The sequence below is a fragment of the Oncorhynchus keta genome, chromosome 16, assembly GCF_023373465.1.
Source record: "Oncorhynchus keta strain PuntledgeMale-10-30-2019 chromosome 16, Oket_V2, whole genome shotgun sequence".
NCBI classification, from domain to species: domain Eukaryota; kingdom Metazoa; phylum Chordata; class Actinopteri; order Salmoniformes; family Salmonidae; genus Oncorhynchus; species Oncorhynchus keta.
The window spans coordinates 11,216,858-11,242,332 of NC_068436.1; the positions used below are offsets into that span (position 1 = coordinate 11,216,858).

The window sequence follows — 25,475 nt, forward strand, 5'->3', positions numbered from 1 at the left end:
AACACAACATGATGAAGAAATATGGGTATCTTCCTAGCCCTGTTTACATGTGCTATTCACACACACTTTAGAGTCAACTCACAGCTCGATGTGTGAATAGGTGAAGCGTGAACAGAATAAGCATCTTTAATAAAGCAGAAGACTAATGGGAAAGGTTTAAATGAATGGCAGGCCACTGTTTAAAATGAGAAAGCGATGCCATTGGGAACATCACTTGTGTAATCAATGCAGCTTGTCCAGTCTCGCGGTTGAATTAAATTAGGATCCCCTCAAGAAGAGTTTTTGTTGCGGTTATGACTGCTTTAAAAGACGAATTAACTCGTGTTGCCTTGTAATAATTAGCTTTTGGCCCTTGCCTTGTCTTTTGTTGAGAGAAAGTGCAAAGAGGCTTATTCTCTATGGCTGTCAGACCTAGGTTGACATAGAAATAGTATTCGTTTAAATAGCTGCACGTGATTGAGCTAGCCTGGAGCATTGGAACCAATGGAATAGTTCCAAAAGTGCGAACCCCGCCCATCTGGCAGTAAAAAAAGCTTTAGTATTTGAACGCAGGTCTGATGGTGTAAGTCCACCCTCACTATCAAGACTGTCTGAAGCGCCATTTTCTAACCTTTAAATAGCAAAGAAAACGCCCTTCAGACATGCTTGCATGCGGGGGCGTGAACGAGTGTACACTTCTGGGTGAACAGTAGAGAATCGGAATGCAACTAGAGTATCCATTTTCTCTAAAAGCCTTCTCAAATGCATCTCCCTCTCTCCTTCTCTCTCTCTTGACGCCGTCATTAGTATTTCTCCCATGAAATGGCTCCTGCCTGCTTTCATATTGAGCCAAGGCCCAAAGTTGGTGGAGGACAAAGATTTGCTTTGAATAAGTCTTTATCAGCCTCTCTCTAGCTGCAGGCTCTGAGCCTCGCCTCCTGCTGGTCTACCCAGCGAGCCACCCGCATCCCTCCATCTTTGAACCTCTCTCTATCCCTCGATCCTCCTCTTGCTCTCTTTCCTCAAATAAATAAATATATTAATCAAACAGTGGTTGAGAGGGAAAACAAATAATGAAGAACAACATTTTAAATTCAATTATTAGAGATGTAATACAATGAAGAAAGGTAATGACTGAGGATTGGGCTTGTTTGTCTTTGGGGTTTTCGTCAGCACAGCACCACACTATGGTACACAGTACAGACAACAGTACCTCAGAACACAACACCATAACTAAAAGCTCTTCAGACACAGTCCTCTCTCAGCCAGGTGGGTTGTAATAAACAATGTCACATTGACAGTGGGACGAGGAGAGAGGGATGAAGAGAGAGACGTAGGAAGGGAAGAGCAAGGAGGCAGAGGAGGGAAGAAGGGAGAGACGGATGGGGTAAAAGAGTGAAAATGAACCTGGGCACTGCTGTGTCTTCACTGTTGAAAGGATGCTTTCGGGAGACAGCGAGATAGACAAGACAGAGAACCGACACACACACACACACACACACACACACACACACACACACAGAGAGGAAGCTCTCCTCCCCGTCAGAAGACCTGAGCGCTCCCCACCCAACCTTTATTGATTTCCTCTCCTCACAGGCACCGGTTAGTCTCCCCTGAACAGCCCATCAAACAGCATGCCTCTTTTATGTCATTATGGTACAGACGAGGCCCCCTCTCTCTGTTCATTTCAATGATTCATTTGTATTGGGAAAGCACAAGACATTTCGCCCTTAATTAACAAATTGCAATATATTATTAACTTGTCGACGCAGAGCGCTTCCCTGAAACGCTTCGCAGCAGGGGAGTGGGGGGAGGGGTTATTTAGGGAGATGGGAGATGCTCTCACAAGCAAACTATGTTGAGGAAAATAAAGTGTGATCGCTATTTATTTTTTTCTAACTTAGTTTTCTTCCCGGGCTGGTTAAATGATGCCGCTATTAACATGAAGAGTCTTCATTAAGAGGTGTATTAAAATCAGGTCCTTTATATTGGGTTTATTGGTTTGGGACTTTGAATTAAAGACTTTCTCCACAGGAGGCTACCTGGTCCTTTGACTCTCCCTGAAGCACCACACAAGGAAGTGGTTGTGAGCTCATATGGTTCTACAGCATTGGTGTCAAACTCATTCCATGGAGGGCCTAGTCTCTGCTGGTTTTAGTTGTCTCCTTTCAATTAAGACCTAGACAACCAGGTGAGGGGAGTTCCTTACTAATTAGTGGCAATCGGCCCTCCGTTGGAATGAGTTTGACACGTGTTCTACAGGAAGGTGCTCCTTGGGGCAATTGGCACACTATCGTTAGAGAGAGAGAAAAATAGAATACTCATGGACATAAAGAGAAACCCGACTGACAGAAAGAAAGAAAGAGATGGAGGGAGAGAGACAGAGAGAAAGAGCAAGAGAGGGAGTCAGAAAGAGAGATGGAGAGAAAAAGAGACCATGCATCCAAATAGCATGAAATCTCAAGCAAATGTCAAGTAGAAATGGCGAGAGAGGGGTGATTTGGCGCTTCGACACTTCCACACTCGCACATTTCCCTCCAAATGCCAGAAAAGAGGGCAAATCAAAGAGCAGAGCCAAGGAGTTATCACTACTGGACACATAGACAGGAAGGATGCAGTAGAATAAGAGCAGAAAAGAGAGGCCGAGACAGAGAAAGAGAGAGAGATACAGTCGATAACTAGGAAGAGAGATGCTCTCCTCTCGCCACGTTTCGATAGGGAAGCTACACCTTGGAAAGATCAAAGTGGCTTTGTAATTACCATGGTTTTCCTCACAGGAAGGATTCAGATGTGATAGATGGAATTCACAGGATTACTTCCATGTAGGTGCTACCTTCTGGGAAAAGAAAAAACCTTCATGAGTGGAGCACACCTGGAATACCCAACAAAGGCATTTTTAGGATATGTATTAATCAGTGGTGGAAAAAGTACCCAATTGTCATACTTGAGTAAATGTAAAGATACAGAGAATTCAGAAACTATTCAGACCCCGTCATTTTCCCACATTTTGTTACGTTACAGCCTTATTCAAAAATGAATTAAATAAAACATTTTCCTCGTCAATCTACACACAATACCCCACAATGACAAAGCGAAAACAGGTTTTTAGAAATGTTTTGCAAAAGTATTACAAATAAAAAACATGAGTATTCAGTCCCTTTGCTATGAGACTCAAAATGAAGTTCAGGTGCATCCTGTTCCCATTGATCATCCTTGAGATGTTTATACAACTTGAGTCCACCTGTGGTAAATTCAATTGTACATGATTTGGAAAGGCACACACATGTCTATATACGGAACCCGGTGGTCACTCTGACAGAGCTCCAGAATTCCTTTGTGGAGATGGGAGAACCTTCCTGAAGGACAACCATCTCTGCAGCACTCCACCAATCAGGAATTTATGGTAGAGTGGCCAGACGGAAGCCACTCCTCAGTAAAAGGCATATGACAGCCCGCTTGAAGTTTGCCAATAGGCACCTAAAGGACTCTCAGACCATGAGAAACAAGATTCTCTGGTCTGATGAAACCAAGATTGAACTCTTTGGCATCACGTCTGGAGGAAGCCTGGCACCATCCCTATGGTGAAGCATGGTGGTGGCAGCATCATGCTGTGGGGATGTTTTCAACAGCAGGGACTAGGAGACTAGTCAGGATCGAGGGAAAGATGAACGGAGCAAAATACACAGAGATCCTTGATGAAAACCTGCTTCAAAGCGGTCAGGACCTCAGACTGGGGCGAAGGTTAATCTTCCAACAGGACAACGACCTTAAGCACACAGCCAAGACAACGCAGGAGTGGCTTCGGGACAAGTCTCTGAATGTCTTTCAGTGGTCCAGCCAGAGTCCTGACTTGAACCCAATCAAACATCTCTGGAGAGACCTGAAAATAGCTGTGCAGCGACCTGACAGAGCTTGAGAGGATCTGCAGAGAAGAATGGGAGAAACTCCCCAAATACAGGTTTTCCAAGCTTGTAGCGTCATACCCAAGAAGACTCGAGGCTGTAATCGCTGCTAAAGGTACTTCAACAAAGTACTGAGTAAAGGTCTGAATACTTTCCGAAGGCAATGTTCCTTAATAGAAAGTAAAAGTGAAAGTTACCCAGTAAAATGCTATTTGAGTAAAAGTCTAAAAGTATTTAGTTTGAAAAATACTTCAGTATCAAAAGTAAGTAATAGTATAAATAATTTCAAATTCCATATATTAAGCAAACCAAACGGCACCATTTTATGTATAGCCAGGGGCGCACTCCAACATTCAGACATGATTTACAAACGAAGCATGTGTGTTTAGTGAGTCCACCAGATCAGAGGCAGTAGAGATGACCATGGATGTGTTCTTGATAAATGTGTGAATCGGACCATTTTCCTGTCCTGCTAAGCATTCAAAATGTTTATTTCACCTTTATTTAACCAGGTAGGCCAGTTGAGAAGTTCTCATTTACAACTGCGACCTGGCCAAGATAAAGCAAAGCAGTGTGACAAAAACAACAACACAGAGTTGCACATAAACAAACGTACAGTCAATAACACAAAAGAAAAGAAAAATAGAAAAATCTATGTACAGTGTGTGCAAATGTAGAAGAGTAGGAAGGTAGGCAGTAAATAGGCCATAGAGGCGAAAATAATTACAATTTAGCATTAATACAGGAGTGATAGATGTGCAGATGTTTTTATTTTTACCTTTATTTATTTTATTTAAATGTACTTTAGGATGTTAGGGAAAATGTTTGGAGTAAAACGTACATCATTTTTCTTTAGAGCTGTAGTGAAGTAAAAGTAAAAGTTCTCAAAAATATGAATAGTACATTACAGATACTCCCAAAAACTACTTGAGCAGTACTTTCAAGTTTTTTAAAATTTAAGTACTTTACACTGGTATTCATGTACAGCACACATATTGAACTTTAACCTGCTCATATAAATACATCCAAGTATAATCTCCGAGAAAACATGAGGATATTATTGAAGAGAATGTTTATTGTATCTATTATTTAGATTTTTCTATGAATATCACAATCTTTGTCACACACACACACACACACACACTAGAGAGAGAGAGAGCCAACAGCCAGTGACAACCACAACAGCAGAGGCTTTGTCACCACGGCCACAGAGTGTTTCTATCTTCCTCCATCCTGATCCCGACTGCTCTTAATTCACACCGTTGATTCAGATTGACAGGCAATGATCCACGTCTGTCTGTGACTGTGTGGGCTGGAACAATATTTGACGCCGTACAACAGATCAAAGAGGCGTTGACGTGATCGTATAATGCTTCCCTCTCACTCTCTGTGTGTGTGTGTGTGTGTGCCCTATGAATAATAATCCTACATGAGATTACAATTACAGCCCGGTGTCTGCTTCTTAACCCCGACTCTCGTTAACCAAGGCCCCTCTTTTGTCGTACTGTAAGTCCCACAAACAGCTGGTAATTACTGTCTCCACTTCTCAGGGACACAGGTAGCCCTTCACCACCCTTCTCTCTTTGCCTTAGAGTGGTTGGCATCTACTAAGAGGATGCATTCTGGGTTGGTCGAGGCCAGGGACGCGGGCTGATTGTTGTTGTCATAAGTGTTATGTAAAATGGATGATGCGAAGAGATGATTATGTACTCTCAAGGGTTCAAACATTAACAATTGTTTAAAATGCCTTAGCTTGCCCAGTGCAATGGAGCCCATGTTTTTAAACCTCATCCATCTGCCACTTGAGGTAGGAATGAACACAAGTTAATGGAGAGCTAACGTTAGCCCAAAATGCTAACATACTGTAACGAACGAGGACATACAAAAGGTGGATTGCTGTGACAAATCCTCAAAGATCTTCTCCTGAGGTAAAAAACAGTTTGAGGGTAAAAAGTCAGAAAACTACAGCTTTACCATGGCCGCAACGCATTCAAATACCGAACGCAAAGCAACAATAAAGGCAACAAGAGTGAGTATGAACGAAAAGCACACACAAGAAAGAGAGCGTGAACAGCGTCAGAGCCCCAGGGGATTGTCAGTCATGATCACACTTAGGGACTGTTACCACAGACACTGTCAGAGCTGTTACCGTGACACCACTGGAGTCAGCTTCACTACAGCCGCTCTACCCCACGGTGCCATTATCCCACAATTCAATGCACCGGCAGAGCCCCGGTCAGAGCGAGCTCACTCGGCTTGCCTCTTTGCTGATGGGGATGTTGGACTCTCACAAAAACACACACCTGAACGCATGCACACACACACACACACACACACAGCTCAACCTCTATTTCTACAGCAAAGCTCTGGCAGTACTGTACAGCACCAGCACCAGCACAGTGTGGATAATGTACAATACACCTGTGATATGGAGAGGTAGAAAAATATATTGATTTACTCACTTTCAGGAGATCTGATGAGAAGCTAGGGCTCAGTGTTCTCCCTGGCATGGGGAAAAACAACACACCAATGTCAGATCACACAACAGTTTTTTTCCGGGGCGGTGCAACATTATGACAGGTGAAATATTGATTCCTCCCTAGCATAGTGTGAACACACACACAGCAACATTGCTAGAAAGTCTTCTTTGGTTAACTTTTTGAGGTGAAGTCATGTCAGGCTGCCATGGTGTGTGTGTGTGTGTGTGTTCTTATGGGTTCAGCTGGTGCATTGCTGTGGAGTGAACCCTTTGGTTCACACCTTGTCAGCCTGGGTTAGGGCAACAACACTCTTTCTCCTCAGCCGTTGGGCAATACAATACCACACACACACACAGAGATATAAGATCCATTCTGAAACAACTAAACAAAGTCCAATCAGAGCAAACCAACCCCACACTCGGATCACTGCACAATAAATATCCCTTGGATTCACATGCTGTTCTGTTAGTGGATGATTATGATGTATCGCTTCTTCGCCGAAGTCCACAGCTGGTGTTGCCATTATCAATGGACTCCTCTCCATTGTGTAGAGCCCAAGCCTCACACAATCGCCCATGCATTCAACTAACAATTCATCATTTTACCCCAGACTTCTTTATCCATACATTTACAAACAACCACAGAGGTACATATTATAGTGTTATACTTTTTCCGTTATGGCACAAAACAAAATGGATGATCACTGGTTAGGTTACAAACTAAAGAGGAGGCCCAAAGACAATAACTTTAATAATCAGTATGCTGCTCTAAGGAGGCTGGTAGACTGCCTTTAGAAGAATTAGCTAAAGAGAAACTTTAAGATGGCATCTTTAAATCAAGCAGCTTGTTCTCCATCTCCCTGCTTGAGGGCCCACTCCAGAACATTCCCCGGCACAGCCATTACCATCTGGTGCAGCTGAGAGCTACTGTAAGAGTGGAGAGCCGACAATGGACCAGCAGGCACATAGCTTCTCAGTCTATAAATAGTGTCTCATTGAGTAGGAAAAACAAAATGGCCACCAATGCTCCAGAGTACAATGGGGTCAATTAGACAATTCCCGAGGAGGAGAGGAAGGGAAAGAGGGAGAGGTGAGGGAGATGCCGGGAGGGATATAGAGAAATAGGTACAGAGTGAGAAATAGAGGGAGGAAGGACGGGAGAGCCAGAGGACCTAAATAAGTGTGACACAAATGTCAGTTCTGAGGGAAAGGCAGTCGGGAGGAGCGTCCCGCTTTGGGGAGTGAGGTGTTGGAATCAATCGCATCCACAGAATCTACTGGGGAAGGTCAAACCGAAGCACATATGATGATTGATGGCGATGTGAAAACCTCACACGTTTGCACAAAAAGAGAGAACCTACTGTAGTCCTTTTTCACTCTCCATCCACCGACAGATTCATTTTCATCTGACGCATGGCCGACATTTTTCACTTCTTCCTTACAGTAAGTGTCTCTCCCGCACTTCTGCCTGCGAAGGCAAAGCCTGAGCCCAGTGTGCTTAGGGATTGGTGGCAGTGATATCCCAGAGCTCTACAGAGAGGCTGGGGGATACATCAGACACAATCGCATTAGATCTGATATGAGGAAGAAGGACGGAGAAGTGTGTGTGTTTTTTCAGTCTTTAAAAAGTGTATACAGTAGTTTCTAAGCCCCTGGTTGTATGCCACAGCACGGAACAGCACACTAAGAAAATTGCTGCTGAAAGTCAATGGAGCCATCGGAGATTGTAAAATGTCTGCCGTCTGGAATAATTGAATTTAAGGCTTAGGTGATTAGGCTGTCTTTTTAAACACCAGTGGAGGGGTGTTTTAAAGCACCCCAAGTGCCACAATCTACCATTGGTTTTGAGGAATATACTGGCTTAAAGGGATGAGGGCCAAGAGTGAGGACATACCATGTTTCAGGTGGACACACACACACACACACACACACACACACACACACACACACACACACACACACACACACACACACACACACACACACACACACACACACACACACACACACACACACACACACACACACACACACACACACACACAGCTACACTATTACCCATTCCTGATGAGGTGCAATAAAATAAAATAAAAAATGGTTTAAATATCCCATCAGATAATGATTTCCACCTTCGGTGTAATAACTTAGAAGGGCACAACACAGCTGTGAATTAAAGTTGACATATCACACCCTGCTTTGTTATTGGTAATGTCAGTCTGTCCCGCTCTTTCTTCCTGCTTTGTTATTGGTAATGTCAGTCTGTCCCGCTCTTTCTTCCTGCTTTGTTATTGGTAATGTCAGTCTCTCCTTCTCTTTCTTCCTGCTTTGTTATTGGTAATGTCAGTCTCTCCTTCTCTTTCTTCCTGCTTTGTTATTGGTAATGTCAGTCTGTCCCGCTCTTTCTTCCTGCTTTGTTATTGGTAATGTCAGTCTCTCCTTCTCTTTCTTCCTGCTTTGTTATTGGTAATGTCAGTCTCTCCTTCTCTTTCTTCCTGCTTTGTTATTGGTAATGTCAGTCTCTCCTTCTCTTTCTTCCTGCTTTGTTGTTGGTGACATCAGTCCCTTCTTCTCTTTCTTCCTGCTTTGTTATTGGTGACATCAGTCCCTTCTTCTCTTTCTTCCTGCTTTGTTATTGGTGACGTCAGTCCCTTCTTCTCTTTCTTCCTGCTTTGTTATTGGTGACGTCAGTCCCTTCTTCTCTTTCTTCCTGCTTTGTTGTTGGTGACATCAGTCCCTTCTTCTCTTTCTTCCTGCTTTGTTATTGGTGACATCAGTCCCTTCTTCTCTTTCTTCCTGCTTTGTTATTGGTGACGTCAGTCCCTTCTTCTCTTTCTTCCTGCTTTGTTGTTGGTGACATCAGTCCCTTCTTCTCTTTCTTCCTGCTTTGTTATTGGTGACATCAGTCCCTTCTTCTCTTTCTTCCTGCTTTGTTATTGGTGACGTCAGTCCCTTCTTCTCTTTCTTCCTGCTTTGTTGTTGGTGACATCAGTCCCTTCTTCTATTTCTTCCTGCTTTGTTATTGGTGACGTCAGTCCCTTCTTCTCTTTCTTCCTGCTTTGTTATTGGTGACGTCAGTCCCTTCTTCTCTTTCTTCCTGCTTTGTTGTTGGTGACGTCAGTCCCTTCTTCTCTTTCTTCCTGCTTTGTTATTGGTGACGTCAGTCCCTTCTTCTCTTTCTTCCTGCTTTGTTGTTGGTGACATCATTCCCTTCTTCTCTTTCTTCCTGCTTTGTTGTTGGTGACGTCAGTCCCTTCTTCTCTTTCTTCCTGCTTTGTTGTTGGTGACATCAGTCCCTTCTTCTCTTTCTTCCTGCTTTGTTATTGGTAATGTCAGTCTCTCCTTCTCTTTCTTCCTGCTTTGTTATTGGTGACGTCAGTCCCTTCTTCTCTTTCTTCCTGCTTTGTTGTTGGTGACATCAGTCCCTTCTTCTCTTTCTTCCTGCTTTGTTATTGGTGACGTCAGTCTCTCCTTCTCTTTTTCCTGCTTTGTTATTGGTGACGTCAGTCCCTTCTTCTCTTTCTTCCTGCTTTGTTATTGGTTACGTCAGTCCCTTCTTCTCTTTCTTCCTGCTTTGTTATTGGTGACGTCAGTCCCTTCTTCTCTTTCTTCCTGCTTTGTTGTTGGTGACATCAGTCCCTTCTTCTCTTTCTTCCTGCTTTGTTGTTGGTGACGTCAGTCCCTTCTTCTCTTTCTTCCTGCTTTGTTATTGGTGACGTCAGTCCCTTCTTCTCTTTCTTCCTGCTTTGTTATTGGTGACGTCAGTCCCTTCTTCTCTTTCTTCCTGCTTTGTTATTGGTAATGTCAGTCCCTTCTTCTCTTTCTTCCTGCTTTGTTGTTGGTGACGTCAGTCCCTTCTTGTCTTTCTTCCTGCTTTGTTATTGGTGACGTCAGTCCCTTCTTCTCTTTCTTCCTGCTTTGTTATTGGTGACGTCAGTCCCTTCTTCTCTTTCTTCCTGCTTTGTTATTGGTGATGTCAGTCCCTTCTTCTCTTTCTTCCTGCTTTGTTGTTGGTGACATCAGTCCCTTCTTCTCTTTCTTCCTGCTTTGTTATTGGTAATGTCAGTCTCTCCTTCTCTTTCTTCCTGCTTTGTTATTGGTGACGTCAGTCCCTTCTTCTCTTTCTTCCTGCTTTGTTGTTGGTGACGTCAGTCCCTTCTTCTCTTTCTTCCTGCTTTGTTATTGGTGACGTCAGTCCCTTCTTCTCTTTCTTCCTGCTTTGTTATTGGTAATGTCAGTCTCTCCTTCTCTTTCTTCCTGCTTTGTTATTGGTAATGTCAGTCTCTCCTTCTCTTTCTTCCTGCTTTGTTATTGGTGACGTCAGTCCCTTCTTCTCTTTCTTCCTGCTTTGTTATTGGTGACGTCAGTCTCTCCTTCTCTTTTTTCCTGCTTTGTTGTTATTGACGTCAGTCCCTCCTTCATTTCCCCAACAATGCATCAAAAAATGAAAAAGATTGGAGACATTTAAAACGCAAAGGTCAACAACGAATCAGGAAGTGCAACAGACGCCGGAGGTTTGATTTCAGTCTTTCAGCGTCCGTGAGCTCCGTTAAAGGTATCAGTCAGACCGTGGCGAATAGAACAGAGGCAGGCCCTTATCTGCCACGGCCATACCTTTCAGATGATAGAAGCCCGGGCATGTTAGATGTACTTAGGCCCCTCAAAGTGGCTCGTCCTGATCAAAAGAGGCACCATTATAACGCTACATCAAAATGATCGACCAACCACCGCTGCAGATAAACAGCTCTTATCTCAGGGAACTGCTCCGCCATGCAGGCCTTGTGTCCGAGAGCATAAAGTGTCACAAAGAAAACAATGGCAAAATGAAATATGCAGTTGAACAGCAATCGCTCTATTTTATCCCTCTACTATTTTTTTTTATTTTGGGGGGGGGGTTGCCCCCATTTTCTCCCAGTTTCAATTACAATCTTGTCTCATTGCTGCAACTCCCCAACGGGCTTGGAAGAGGCAATGGCTGAATCATGAGTCCTCAGAAACATGATGGTGCCAAACGACGCTGGGCCAATTGTGCACCGCCCTATGGGACTCACGGTCATGGCCGGTTGTGATACAGCCTAGGATCGAACCCTGGTCTGTAGTGACGCTTCAATCTAGACAGCTGCACCACTCGGGAGGCCCTCTATCCCTCCATGCTATCGCTCCAAGCTATCCCTCCAAGCTATCCTTCCATGCTATCCCTCCATGCTATCCTTCCAAGATATCCTTCCATGCGATCACTCTTTTGAAGCCCCTGAGCTCAAACACAGCCACTAAACTGCTTCCCATTAGGAGGCCAGATATGTGCAATAAAAAAAGCCCTGTGCTGCAAAGACACTAGTTACCCAAATGTTACATTCTGTCTCTGAGCCCGTTGGTTTTTAGTTAGAACAACTGGGAATAATACAATACTAGACCATCTTGCTCCTTTCTTAACGATCCTTTCTAAGAGTAACAACCAAACAGTCCTAGTACATTAGCTGCATGAAACTTAAGAACTCACGTTAAGTCCTAGGAGTTTCTAGTAGGGGAAACTGAGAACTTTTAGTGTATAGACACATTTGTAACTCTTTAGAGATAGGAAACCTAGGTTGATGTTTATGTGGGACAACAGATTGTAATCAAGTAATTGTCTTTTAGCTTCATAGAAACAAGATTGTGTAAGCCAAGTCACTGTTTAAAAAAATATATGTGTTTACCATGTAGTCTATTAACAGGGTGGAGAGCAAAGGAAAATCTGATCTACAGCTCATAACTAACTCTCACACTTAATCTACAGTATATTCTATCTTAGTCTTCCTACTGCCAAACACTTACTATAAGACTTGCCTTTGTCTGCTGCAATGCCATTGAACAATTAACTACCCCCCTTTGACAAAGTCAAACTAACTAATCCTTCGAAAGAACATCCTACAATAGTCTTTATGAAGTAATCAAACCTACGACAGGACAAGGGAAATAAAATTAAATAATTAAGAGCGCGGTGCCACAAGTATTCTCCAAGGTTGAGATTATTTCAGTTTTATTGACTCTGCTGTCAGCGGCGGGGGGAAAGACAGGGAGAAAAGGAGGAGGTCGGTGGAGATTTCTGTTGAGTTTCGATTGCGGAGGAGAGCCATAGAGCCATATTCCAATAACATGGTAGGATTTACTGTAACCCTTCGACCTTTAAAGGGCTCCTGATGGGCGGACTGTAGAAACAGAGATATCGGGGAGGGATATCGTCTTTCCGTTATTAATAAGCTATGGCAGGAGGGATTTGCATGAGTCTACCTACTGCAAGGCTTCGACATATAGAAGCCCAGGGATGACACTCTATGGGGTGGCCATTTTAAAGTGAATGGGATATTAAAGAACCACATATAATATGATAACTTCTCTGAAATCAAGTGCTTTGTTTTTATCAGAATGTATTTTCATGGCCTGAATGTTCATGTTTTTGTTTATGTTACTGGTTGAACAAAGAGAACAGCGCAAAGTTGAAAACATGATTGTTTTTTTCTTCGTAGAAACGTCACAGAGTAAGTGCACAAAGGCTGTGGTATCCATTTAGGCAGTTCTTTGAGTACTGAATTATCTGCTTTTATTTATTTTCTTTTTTTTCTCTTTTTTTAAAGAAACCCCACTCCAGTGAAATAACACATTGCTATGGCAACGGACAGTTTGGGGTTTTACTTCGAACAAAAGCCTAGTAGTGAAGACTAGCTTCTATTCCTCAGAGCTACTGTACTCCACTCTGGCTCTAGCGGTGATGATGACATAAAAATGGCCTTTTGTCCGTGTTGTGGCTATTGTCGTCCTGTCTCTTTCTGCTTGTTCCACGGGCCCATTTCCCTGACAGCCATGGCTAAAGCACTTAGCCGGCGTTAGTGACATACTCTTCTCGTCCCCCGGCCGCGCCGGCGTAACAGTGCCTTTGTCTGCGAGTGCGTCCGCCGCCACCACAAAAGGGGGGTAAACGGGGGGGAAAGAAAAAAGGATTAGGCCGCATTGATTTTCACCAGCAGAACACCTCGGATGAAATCTACCTCAGAGACCAAAGGGTGGAAAATCATTACAGTCTCATGGTTCTTTAGAGGGGTCAAAGTGAGAGAGATGTGAAGAGAGGAGAAAGAGGGGAATGATGGGTCTGTGCACTGCCCATACAGTCACTGTCATGAAGGGTTCGCTTAGCCACGTGCTGTTCTGTGGGATGAGGCCATTCTATACTGTAACTGTGGATGGTGTCTGTGTGACTGACTTGCTTTGAACCTGGGCCTCCTGCACGCCCTAACACCATGTTAGTCACTTGAGCTAAAACCTAGGCATTAGCATGGGAGATAATGCAAGTATCCAGGTGTCAGGCAAGGTTGCTCATCATACGAGCGTGGTCCACCAAACCACCACATGACAATTCACTAGGTGCTACTCTTTCTTCAAGTTTAATCAACCCTTTAATCCTTGCCATTTTAGCCCTCAACTTCCAGCCCAGGCTCTACAAAACGGTCAGCCATTTAGTCCTCAACTTCCTGCCCAGGCTCTACAAAACGGTCAGCCATTTAGTCCTCAACTTCCTGCCCAGGCTCTACAAAACGGTCAGCCATTTTAGCCCTCAACTTCCTGCCCAGGCTCTACTTCCTGCCCAGGCTCTACAAAACGGTCAGCCATTTAGTCCTCAACTTCCTGCCCAGGCTCTACAAAACGGTCAGCCATTTTAGCCCTCAACTTCCTGCCCAGGCTCTACAAAACGGTCAGCCCTTTTAGCCCTCAACTTCCTGCCCAGGCTCTACAAAATGGTCAGCCATTTTAGCCCTCAACTTCCAGCCCAGGCTCTACAAAACGGTCAGCCATTTAGTCCTCAACTTCCTGCCCAGGCTCTACAAAACTGTCAGCCATTTAGTCCTCAACTTCCTGCCCAGGCTCTACAAAACGGTCAGCCATTTAGTCCTCAACTTCCAGCCCAGGCTCTACAAAACGGTCAGCCATTTAGTCCTCAACTTCCTGCCCAGGCTCTACAAAACGGTCAGCCATTTAGCCCTCAACTTCCTGCCCAGGCTCTACAAAACGGTCAGCCATTTAGCCCTCAACTTCCTGCCCAGGCTCTACAAAACGGTCAGCCATTTAGCCCTCAACTTCCTGCCCAGGCTCTACAAAACGGTCAGCCATTTAGCCCTCAACTTCCTGCCCAGGCTCTACGAAACGGTCAGCCATTTAGCCCTCAACTTCCTGCCCAGGCTCTACAAAACGGTCAGCCATTTAGCCCTCAACTTCCTGCCCAGGCTCTACAAAACGGTCAGCCATTTAGCCCTCAACTTCCTGCCCAGGCTCTACAAAACGGTCAGCCATTTTAGCCCTCAACTTCCTGCCCAGGCTCTACAAAACGGTCAGCCATTTTAGCCCTCAACTTCCAGCCCAGGCTCTACAAAACGGTCAGCCATTTAGTCCTCAACTTCCTGCCCAGGCTCTACAAAACTGTCAGCCATTTAGTCCTCAACTTCCTGCCCAGGCTCTACAAAACGGTCAGCCATTTAGTCCTCAACTTCCAGCCCAGGCTCTACAAAACGGTCAGCCATTTAGTCCTCAACTTCCTGCCCAGGCTCTACAAAACGGTCAGCCATTTAGCCCTCAACTTCCAGCCCAGGCTCTACAAAATGGTTAGCTATTTGGCCCTCAACTTCTAGCCCAGGCTCTACAAAACAGTTAGCTGTTTAGCCCTCAACTTCTAGCCCAGGCTCTACAAAACAGTTGAGAACTAAGCTGCCAGAACTTTAGGGAGGAAATATGTGAAAATATTCCAGCTCAGACACAAAGTAGATCATTAAGCCTTAACGCTGTGTCTCTTTGCACAAGTGGCCGCCTCGAGTAGAGTACAGGCGCTGTTTGAACAGCCGAGAGAGGAGAGAACGGAGGGAAGGAGGGAGAGGCTGTGTGTAATATGGGAGATGGGTCTAAGATAGTGAGGTGTAAGAACTCCGTGCTGAGGCTCCAGAGACTGGGCCGCACCGCAGAACAGATGTCAGCTGCTGCTCCGCCACAACACCACACTCCTGGCACCAAAATAATGCCATCAGCAGAGGATCGTTATTTCTTAGACTGGAGAGTGTTTTCTTAACTCCCACAGCAGCATCTTCAGAGATAAGCGTACTGACGATGATGAGGGTGGCGATAATGATCATGATGACGATGGGGATGATAATGATGTTGTACACAAAAAATAACATATAACCAAACCCTAGACTGAAGCTCTCAATCAAGGCCTGTCAATAAGAACTGAACCCCAAATGTACTTTAAAAATGTCCAATTATGAAAGAATAAAAACATTTACATCAACAGGTTGCATAGCATGTCATTGAAGAAGATGTGGTCTTGCAGCATATAAACATGTCCAAGGACACTGGGAGGGAAAATGACATAAATTACAGTTTCCAGAGGAAGTCATTTGAGTAATTTGCCAAATTACCTGCAAATACGGAGGAGAGCGTAACCTAGTAGCTCCTCTGCACCTGTTCAATTTTCAAAAGAACGGGGGATTTCCTTCTTTAATTTGTCCTTCATCTTCTCCTCTCAGAAAATGAAAGCAATTACCAAACCTCCTCCATGTTTCCTTGGAGATACAGTTAATGATAACACACTCACAATGCAGGGGAGGCTTTTAGTTCAGGCACAGAGGCACATTGGTGGATGGTGACGACAGGCGAACAAGAGGAGTGCCAGAAAGAACACCGCTCCGTCTTTCTTTACATTATATAACAGGGGAGAGACAAGTTCTACACGGCGATGGGAGTTCCTCAGGACAAATCTACATTTTAGCTCTCGGTAAATGTGGTATTCTTGGGATCACATACTTTAGAAACTGGATACATAATAGTCTTGCTATAGTGGACAACGAAGCTTGTTTTGTCTTTTTTTTAACGCTAGACTGTCTTGTAAAACTATTTGCACAATTAGGAACAGTATGGGCTCAAGGCCAGATAAAAATGCACAACAAAGGTAGTATGATAACTGAAGATGTTTCAATGCTATATACTGTAGCTACAGGAAGATGTCGCAACTGATGGAGTTACATCAATGACCCTCTCCCACAATGAGGAAAAGAGTCAACCCACGAGTCTGATTCGGGCTTAATGTGGCCTAGCTAATGAAGTGCGCTGATTGACATTTTGTTGTGACTGACACACAGAGGCAGCGCCCGGTGCTCCCGAGCAGTACACCACTCATCACCTGGGATGGATGTTCATTAGTTTTAACATGGCAGCACGAGGCACACACACACCACACAGGGAGGGAATATGAATGATCTGTCCCCGGGGAAATGGCTCTTCTTATGTCAACCGTTCAGTCATCAACACTGGGAGAAGAATGTCACTGATCTTCCCATCACAGTCTGAGGAGAGCGACAGTGGTGCTATATTTATGATGGTGGAGTTGAGATATTTCAGAGGAAAATAGATGATAGTGTTACCAAACTATCTCCATTCCTTTTATCTCTATAGGTGGAGCTAGCTGATGTAAAAAATAAAAAATAAACGTTTTTTTTAACAAAATGTATCAATTAAAAATAAGACATATAAAAAGAAGCAGCAGAAGAAGAACAAGAAAATAAAGATGAAGCAGAAGAAGTAGAGGAAGTAGAAGAAGAAGAACAGGAAGGTTTACACCGACCTGAATACAAGTCTGGACAAGTAAGTGTTTGATTTTTCTCTTTGAGTGTTGGGTTGGGGATCAATTACCAATATCAACCAGGTAAAGATCTACAGTAAGGTGTTGATTAGAGAGTGAACAACCTTCCACTCAGCTCAGTTCCATTTTTTCTCTCTCACCCGGTTCTTTTCTTCTGACCTCAGAAAATGTAACAACGGGAGTCCAGTTAAATGAGTACAAGATCCTCAGGGCTGGACCATGACCTGGCAGTAAGAGCGAGCGAGGCTGGGAGTGAGGCTGCATAGACCTCTGCTTCCCAGGCAGCCGTACACCAGGGACGGCCAATTAGCTGGTAACCATATCAATGGAATGTCAGCCATCTTGGCTCTGCATAAATTGCACTTTTAGAATCTAAAATCAGTCTGCCCAATTGCTCAGCCATTGATAACATGACAGGGTAGCCAGCATAGGTGTCAGGTGAAATATAAAATAGCATGGGAGTTAAATATCATAATCACCTCCCAGCCTGAGCCATTGACAATACAGCAGGCTGGGTAGCCAGTGTAGAACTGAGTTAAAATATCATATAAATCTCTGGGTCGTTGTCCATGTTGTATATTCTGTTGGTACAAAGCAGGCTGACCTCTTTTCCTGCGCCTGCCATAACAAAGGCCTGTGGATCAGCTTTACAACACATCGTAAATTGTGGTGCCCAATTCCTAACAAGCGTTAAATCATGGTTGGGAATTGGCCATGAACTGCGACAGATTAATTGCGGTTCTGTTTGCCTTTATAGAAAACACTTAAAAATATTATTTCAGATCCATAAAAAAGAGACTTTGCCATGTCTCTAATGGGACATACCAGATTTGGCGCATTCCTGGATGTATTTCCCAGCATGCCTTTTCTCATTACTTAGAGGTCTGTGCTTTAAAATCGTCCAGCATTCTGTTACTCGTCCTAGTGGGCCTGTTTTCTTCAACTTAATGCATGGGGACATTAAATGGACACTTTGCTTCCAGACGACTATTGAAAAACAGCTCTTTCAAGAGGAGACAGCAGAGGTGCAGACGGGCAGTGACCCTGCCAGTGGCTGGCACAGTACTGGAGGGTGTTTGTCAAACTGAATTGCATTCTCATACCTCAGAGGTAGCAATAGGCTGTAGACTTAAATAAAGGAGGCAATCAAAGAGATGTTCAGCATACATCAACTAACCTTTCAAAAACCTAGAGCTATTTGAAAAATATTGCTCCATAGAGGGGGAGAGAGAGAGAGAGAGAGAGAGAGAGAGAGAGAGAGAGAGAGGGAGAGAGAGAGAGAGGGAGGGAGAGAGAGAGACAGTGCAAGTGACAGTGGGAGAAAGGAGAGGGAGAGCGAAAAAGAGATGAGACGGAAAAGGCGATAGGAGCGGCAGACAACGACGGAGGACAAGACGAGAGACAAAGATAACATGTCTAAGTCCAAACAGATAAACACGTTGGCAAAGATTAGAGGATAAAGATAAAGATAAAGCTCATTTCATCCTGACCTCTCACTGACAGAAGAAAGCTCTGAGGATAATCCACAGTGTCGCTCTGTGCATATCTGTGCAATTTTGCTATTGGTTGCCTGGTGTGGCTTCTTTATGCATTTTAAATTGTCAAATAAAATCTCAATCATCATTCGTTATCATGTAGATTCCAGACAGCCAGCCATGTTGCAGAAACTACCTTCTGAAACTGCAGCACTGCAAAATAATAATAATAACATATTGATATAGCAATTGAGACTCATAGGCTAGACAGTGACAACAAAAGGAAGCTGAAAAGTTAATGGATATAAAAAATATATATATTTTTCACCTTTATTTAATCAGATAGGCCAGTTGAGAACAAGTTCTCATTTACAACAGCGACCTGGCCAAGATAAAGCAAAGCAGTGTGACAAAAACAACAACACAGAGTTACACATGGGATAAACAAACGTACAGTTAATAACATCATTGAAAAGTCTATGTACAGTGTGTGCAAATGTAATATGGTTAGGGAGGTAAGACAATAAATAGGCCATAGCGGCGAAATAATTACAATCACTGGGGTGATAAATGTGCAGATGGTGATGTGCAAGTAGAGATTCTGGGGTGCAAAAGAGCAAAACAAGTAATAACAATATGGGGATGACGTAGTTGGGTGTTTACAGGTACAGTGATCGGTAAGCTGCTCTGACAGCTGATGCTTAAATTTAGTGAGGGAGATATGAGTCTCCAGTGTCAGTGATTTTTGCAATTTGTTCCAGTAATTGGCAGCAGTGAACTGGAAAGAAAGGCAGCCAAAGGAGTTGTTGGCTTTGGGGATGACCAGTGAAATATATCTGCTGGAGCGCGTGCTACGGGTGGGTGTTGCTATGGTGACCAGTGAGCTGAGATAAGGTGGGGCTTTACTTAGCAAAGTCTTATAGATGACCTGGAGTCTGTGGGTTTGGTGATGAATATGTATTGAGGGCCAGCCAACAAGAGCATACAGGTCGTAGTGGTGCGTAGTATATGGGGCTTTGGGGACAAAACGGATGGCACTGTGATAGACTGCATCCAATTTGCTGAGTAGAGTGTTGGAGGCTATTTTGTAAATGACATCGCCGAAGTCAAGGATTGGTAGGATAGTCAGTTTTACAAGGGTATGTTTGGCAGCATGAGTGAAGGAGGCTTTGTTGCGAAATAGGAAGCCGAATCTAGATGTCATTCTAGATTGGAGATGCTTAATGTGAGTCTGGAAGGAGAGTTTACAGTCTAACCAGACACCTAGGTATTTGTAGTTGTCCACATATTCTAAGTCAGAACCGTCCAGAGTAACGTTGCTGGGCGGGCGGGCAGGTATGGGCAGCAATCGGTTGAAGAGCATGCATTTAGTTTTACTAGCATTTAAGAGCAGTTGGAAGAGCTGAAGGAGTGCTGTATGGCATTGAAGCTCATTTGGAGGTTTGTTAAAACAGTGTCCAAGTAAGGGCCAGATGTATACAGGATGGTGTCATAATATAATATCTGCATAGAGGTGGATCAGAGAATTACCCACAGCAAGAGCAACATCATTGATATATACAGAGAAAAGAGTCTGCCCGAGAATTGAACCCTGTGGCACCCCCATAGAGACTGCCAGAGGTCCAGACAACAGGCCCTTTGATTTGACACACTGATCTATCTGAGAAGTAGATGGTGAACCAGGCGAGGCAGTCATTTGAGAAACCAAGGCTATTGAGTCTGCCAATAAGAATGTGGTGATTGACAGAGTTGAAAGCCTTGGCCAGGTCGATGAAAACGGCTGCACAGTATTGTCTTTTATCTATAGGGGCTATGATGTCGTTTAGGACCTTGAGCGTGGCTAAGATGCACCCATGACCAGCTAGGAAACCAGACTGCATAGTGGAGAAGGTACGGTGGGATTCGAAATGGTCGGTGATCTGTTTGTTAACTTGGCTTTCGAAGACTTTAGAAAGGCAGGGCAGGATGGATATAGGTATGTTACAGTTTGGGTCTGGAGTGTCTCCCCCTCTGAAGAGGGGGATGACTGCGGCAGCATTCTAATCTTTAGGGATCTCAGATGATACGAAAGAGAGGTTGAACAGGCTAGTAATAGGGGTTGCAACAATTTCGGTGGATAATTTTAGAAAGAGAGGGTCCAGATTGTCTAGCCCAGCTGATTTGTAAGGATCCAGATTTTGCAGCTCTTTCAGAACATCAGCTATCTGGATTTGGGTGAAGGAGAAGGAGAAGTGGGAGGGGGGCTTGGGCTTGGGCAAGTTGCTGCAGGGGGTGCTGAGATGTTGGCCAGGTGGAAAGCATGGCCAGCCGTAGAAAAATGCTCATTGAAATTCTCGATGATCGTAGATTTATCGGTGGTGACAGTTTCCTAGCTTCAGTGCAGTAGGCAGCTGGGAGGAGGTGCTCTTATTCTCCATGGACTTTACGGTGTCCCAAAACATTGGGGAATTAGTGCTACAGGATGCAAATTTCTGTTTGAAAAAGCTAGCCTTAGCTTTCCTAACTAATTGTGTATATTGGTTCCTGACTTCCCTGAAAAGTTGCATATTGTGGGGGCAATTTGATGCTGTGGCAGAACGCCACATTCTGTTTTTGTGCTGGTCAAGGGAAGTCAAGTCTGGAGTGAAACAAGGGCTATATCTGTTCCTTGATCATTTGTGTGAGATTGAGGGCATCTAACTTAGATTGTAGGACAGCCTGGGTGCTAAACATATCCCAGTTTAGGTCAACTAACAGTACGAACTCTGACAATAGATAGGGGGCCATCAATTCACATATGGTGTCCAGGGCACAGATGGGGACTGAGTGGGGTCTACAACAAGCAGCAACAGTGAGAGACTTATTTCTGGAATAGTGGATTTTTAAAAGTAGACGTTCAAACTGTTTGGGCACAGACGTGGACAGTATGTCGGAATGCTACAGGCTATCTCTGCAGTAGATTGCAACTCTGCCACCTTTGGAAGTTCTATCTTGACGAAAAATGTTGTAGTTGGGCGATGGAAATGTCCGAATTTTTGGTGGCCTTCCTAAGCCAGGATTCAGACATGGCTAGGACATCAGGGTTGGCGGAGTGTGCTAAAGCAGTGAATAATATAAATTTAGGGAGGAGGCTTCTGGTGTTAACATGCATGAAACCAAGGCTTTTACGGTTACAGAAGTCAGCAAATGTCAGCGCCTGTGGAATAGGTGTGATGCCTGGGGCTACAGGGCCTGGGTTAACCTCTACATCACCAGAGGAACAGAGGATGAGTAGGATAAGGGTATGGCTAAAGGCTATAAGAACTGGTCGTCTAGTGCGTTCAGAACAGAGAATAAAAGGGGGCGATTTCTGGGCGTGGTAGAATAGATTGAGCTTGCATCTCTGGAGACATCAGCTAAACCAGGTGAGGTCTCCCCATGTGTGGGGTGTGTGACAAAAGAGCAATCTAAGGCATGTTGAGCTGGACTAGGGGCTCTACAGTGAAATAAAACAATATCTAACTGAAACACTAGAAGACAAGGCATATTGGCATTAGAGAGAGACATGTGTAGCCGAGTGATCATAGGGTCCAATGAGCAGGAATAGGTGAGTTCGGGAGCTGTTCGGTAGTCGCTACTATGCTAGGCGAGCGGGAGGCATGACATTCAGAAAGCTAGCGGGCAGGCGCTAGGTGATGGGTCTTCGGCGAAACGCAACGGACGATTACGTCGGCAGACCAGTCGTGATGGTGGATCGGCGGGGCTCCGTGTCCGCAATGAAAGGTCCAGGCCAAATGGCAAATGAGGCATTGTAGCCCACGAATTAGAGGGGATACCTCTTCGCCTAGCCGGGAGATGGGCCTAGCTTGAGGCTAGCTCAAGGCTAACTGGTGCTTGCTTTGGGACAGAGGCATTAACCAGCAGTAGCCACTCGGTTACAGCTAGCTAGCTGCGATGATTCAGTGTAATGGCCTATAAATATATATGGGAAAAACGATGACACCAACTATTTACATGGGACAAGACGGGACAAGATAAACACACGTCCGACTGCTACGCCATCTTGGATGATGCGCAATGTAAAAGCGTAATGTAAAAATAATAACAATTGGAATGTCTTGGCTAGACTGTGACAGCAAAAGGAAGCTTGCCAGTGGACAGCTAGGTCTAATAGTAACAGCTAGCCAGTGGACAGCTAGGTCTAATAGTAACAGATAGAAAGTGGACAGCTAGGTCTAACAGTAACAACTAGCCAGTGGACAGCTAGGTGTAATAGTAACAGCTAGCCAGTGGACAGCTAGGTGTAATAGTAACAGCTAGCCTGTGGACAGCTAGGTCTTACAGTAACAGCTAGCCAGTGGACAGCTAGGTCTAAAAGTAACAGCTAGCCAGTGGACAGCTAGGTGTAATAGTAACAGCTAGAAAGTGGACAGCTAGGTCTAATAGTAACAGCTAGCCAGTGGACAGCTAGGTCTAATAGTAACAGCTAGCCAGTGGACAGCTAGGTCTAAAAGTAACAGCTAGACCCTGGACAGCTAGGCCTAACAGTAACAGCTAGACAGTGTACAGCTAGGTCTAACAGTAGCAGCTGCCAGTAGACAGCTAGGTGTAATAGTAACAGCTAGCCAGTGGACAGCTAGGTCTTACAGTAACAGCTAGCCAGTGGACAGCTAGGCCTAATAGTAACAGCTAGACAGTGTACAGCTAGGCCTAATCACAGGATGATGGGGAGCTTGTGCAGGTGTATCGGCTTAGTCTGGTTTCATGAGCATGCAGTGCTTAGCTACCTCTGTTGTGTACCATTATCTGGTACCCAAGGTGGATTGGCTAAAACCTGACAGAGGGCTGATGTTGGTTGCAGATTGCCTTGCGGCAGGAAGAGCAAGCTGTGGACCCCTTACTCGTCTGGTGTAAAAACACACATGCATGCGCACGCGCGCTCACACACACGCGTCACACGCAGACAGACATACAGACAGACACACACACCTTCACGAGCTCGGGCCTCTTTCCAAAACAAGGACCTGATTTCTCGTTAAGCAGCCTTAATTAGAGTCTCTGAGTGTCTTGGCCTTCACTCTCGTGTCAAGGTCTGAGCAGAAAGTCTGCAGAGCTCGACAGCTGCCGTGGCTTTCCAAAGAAAACAACATGGCAGGAATGTACTTTAAATTTAAAAATGGATGCAGGTGGCAGATACGTGTATGTGAGTAAACTGTCTGACTGCAGGTAATGGAAAAAAAGACCTGAGCCCATATTCACAAGTGTCAAAGTGCTGATCTAGGATCAATTCTGCCTTTTAGATCATAATGTATACGATTTAATGGACAAGGTGGGGCTGGTCCTAGATCAGTGCTCAGGTTAAATTAACTGGATTTCAAAAAGATTTCATAATAATAGCGTGTGCGTTTTCTCACCATCCAGGTTGAGCTGTTGTCACGGCTGTGCCTTTCTTGAACTGTAGCCTCTGTAACATTACATGCCGGGTCAAGGCCTGTGACAAGTGAGATCCACGATAAGATAAACTGACGGTAAATCGACACATGCCCCTCTGATATCTCTCATATCACTGGATGTAAATTGAGTGCCTTGTGATATCCACCTGCAGCTGTTTGATGTTTTGGAGAGGGGACTTTCCATTTACATGATTTTTTCCTTCCCTTTCTTCTTTTTAACTGGTGAGGAGAGTATATCTTGTGATGGCCTTTGGGGATGAGGCAGGAGACTTTCCACAATCGAAGGATCACGAAGTGAAAATAACTTGTTAGAGCCATGATATGATTCGGGGCTGGGGAAGTGTGGGAGAGTGTGTGACGCGGTTTTTTATTTATTTTTTAGATAGGATAGCAGCCGCCCCTGTCATTTAACGTGTCTGGTTTCACCCCATGCGTCCCAAATGGCTCCCTATTTCCTATTTAGTGCATATGGAGTAGGGTGCCATTTGGGACGCATGAACTGAGATGCCTCGGGTTAAAGCCAATCAGTGAAACAAAGTACGGAAGGGGAAGGGGGACAAAAAAACCACCCCGAAAATAAACAAATGAAATAGTGCAGGTGCTTTAGGATAATAATTTAAAGAGGAGACATGGCCTGAAACAGTAATGAGGAAACTGAGGGAACATCTATAACGAAAGACACAGAATTTGGCACATTTTGTACAAGCAAAGCCTTTAGCAATTACATGTAGTGATATTACACCAAGTCCTGTTTAAAACAAATAAATGCCTTACTGGGTGAAGATAGTATAGTGAGCAGTTGTTTTATTTTGAACAACTATAGGAAATACTTAACATTAATAAAATATTAGTACAATAGAGTTGGTTCTAATATTCAGTTAATATCTGTCCAACCATCTCAAACTGTTTCCTTGTCACGCCCTGACCTCAGAGAGCCTTTTTTATTCTCTATTTGGTTAGGTCAGGGTGTGACTTATGTGGGCAAATCTATGTTTCTACTTCTTTGTTGGCCTAGTATGGTTCCCAATCAGAGGCAGCTGTTTAGCATTGTCTCTGATTGGGGATCATACTTAGGCAGCCCTTTTCCCCACCTTCAGTTGTGGGATCTTGTTTTTGTACAGTTATTGTGTAGCCTGCAGAACGTTACGTTCGTTTATCTTTTTTGTTTGTTTTGGTGTTCATCAAAAATAAAGAAAGATGTACGCTTACCACGCAGCACAATGGTCTAATCCATCTTTAAACGAACGTAACAGAACATCCCACCACAAACGGACCAAGCAGTGTGGTCAGGAGGAGAGGACACAACGGAAACCCAACAGGCAGCCCCCCCCAAAAAAAAAAAAAAAAAAAAAATGTGGGGGAGAGATGACATGGGCTTCGGTGCTGAGGGTTGAGTCCGAGGAGGACTTCTTGGACCGTTTGAACGAGGAGTGGTTGGCAGTGGAGAGGGACGAAAGAGTTTGGAGGGGTTGGAGTCTGGAGCAAGACAGTCGCTTTGAGGAGCGTGTGACCCTTCAGACACCATGCTTTGCGGTTACACGTACTGTGTCTCCGGTACGCATCCACAGCCCGGTG

At 44.4% G+C, this 25,475-nt stretch overlaps 1 protein-coding gene across 1 annotated transcript in view; it reads right to left on the minus strand.

Moving 5' to 3' along the window:
• LOC118395557 (teneurin-3-like) overlaps positions 1-25,475 on the minus strand; it is a 797,463-nt gene that overhangs the window by 651,027 nt on the left and 120,961 nt on the right. The window contains 1 exon segment of the mRNA XM_052464676.1: positions 6,344-6,384. The gene's annotated coding sequence lies outside the window, so the exon portion shown is untranslated.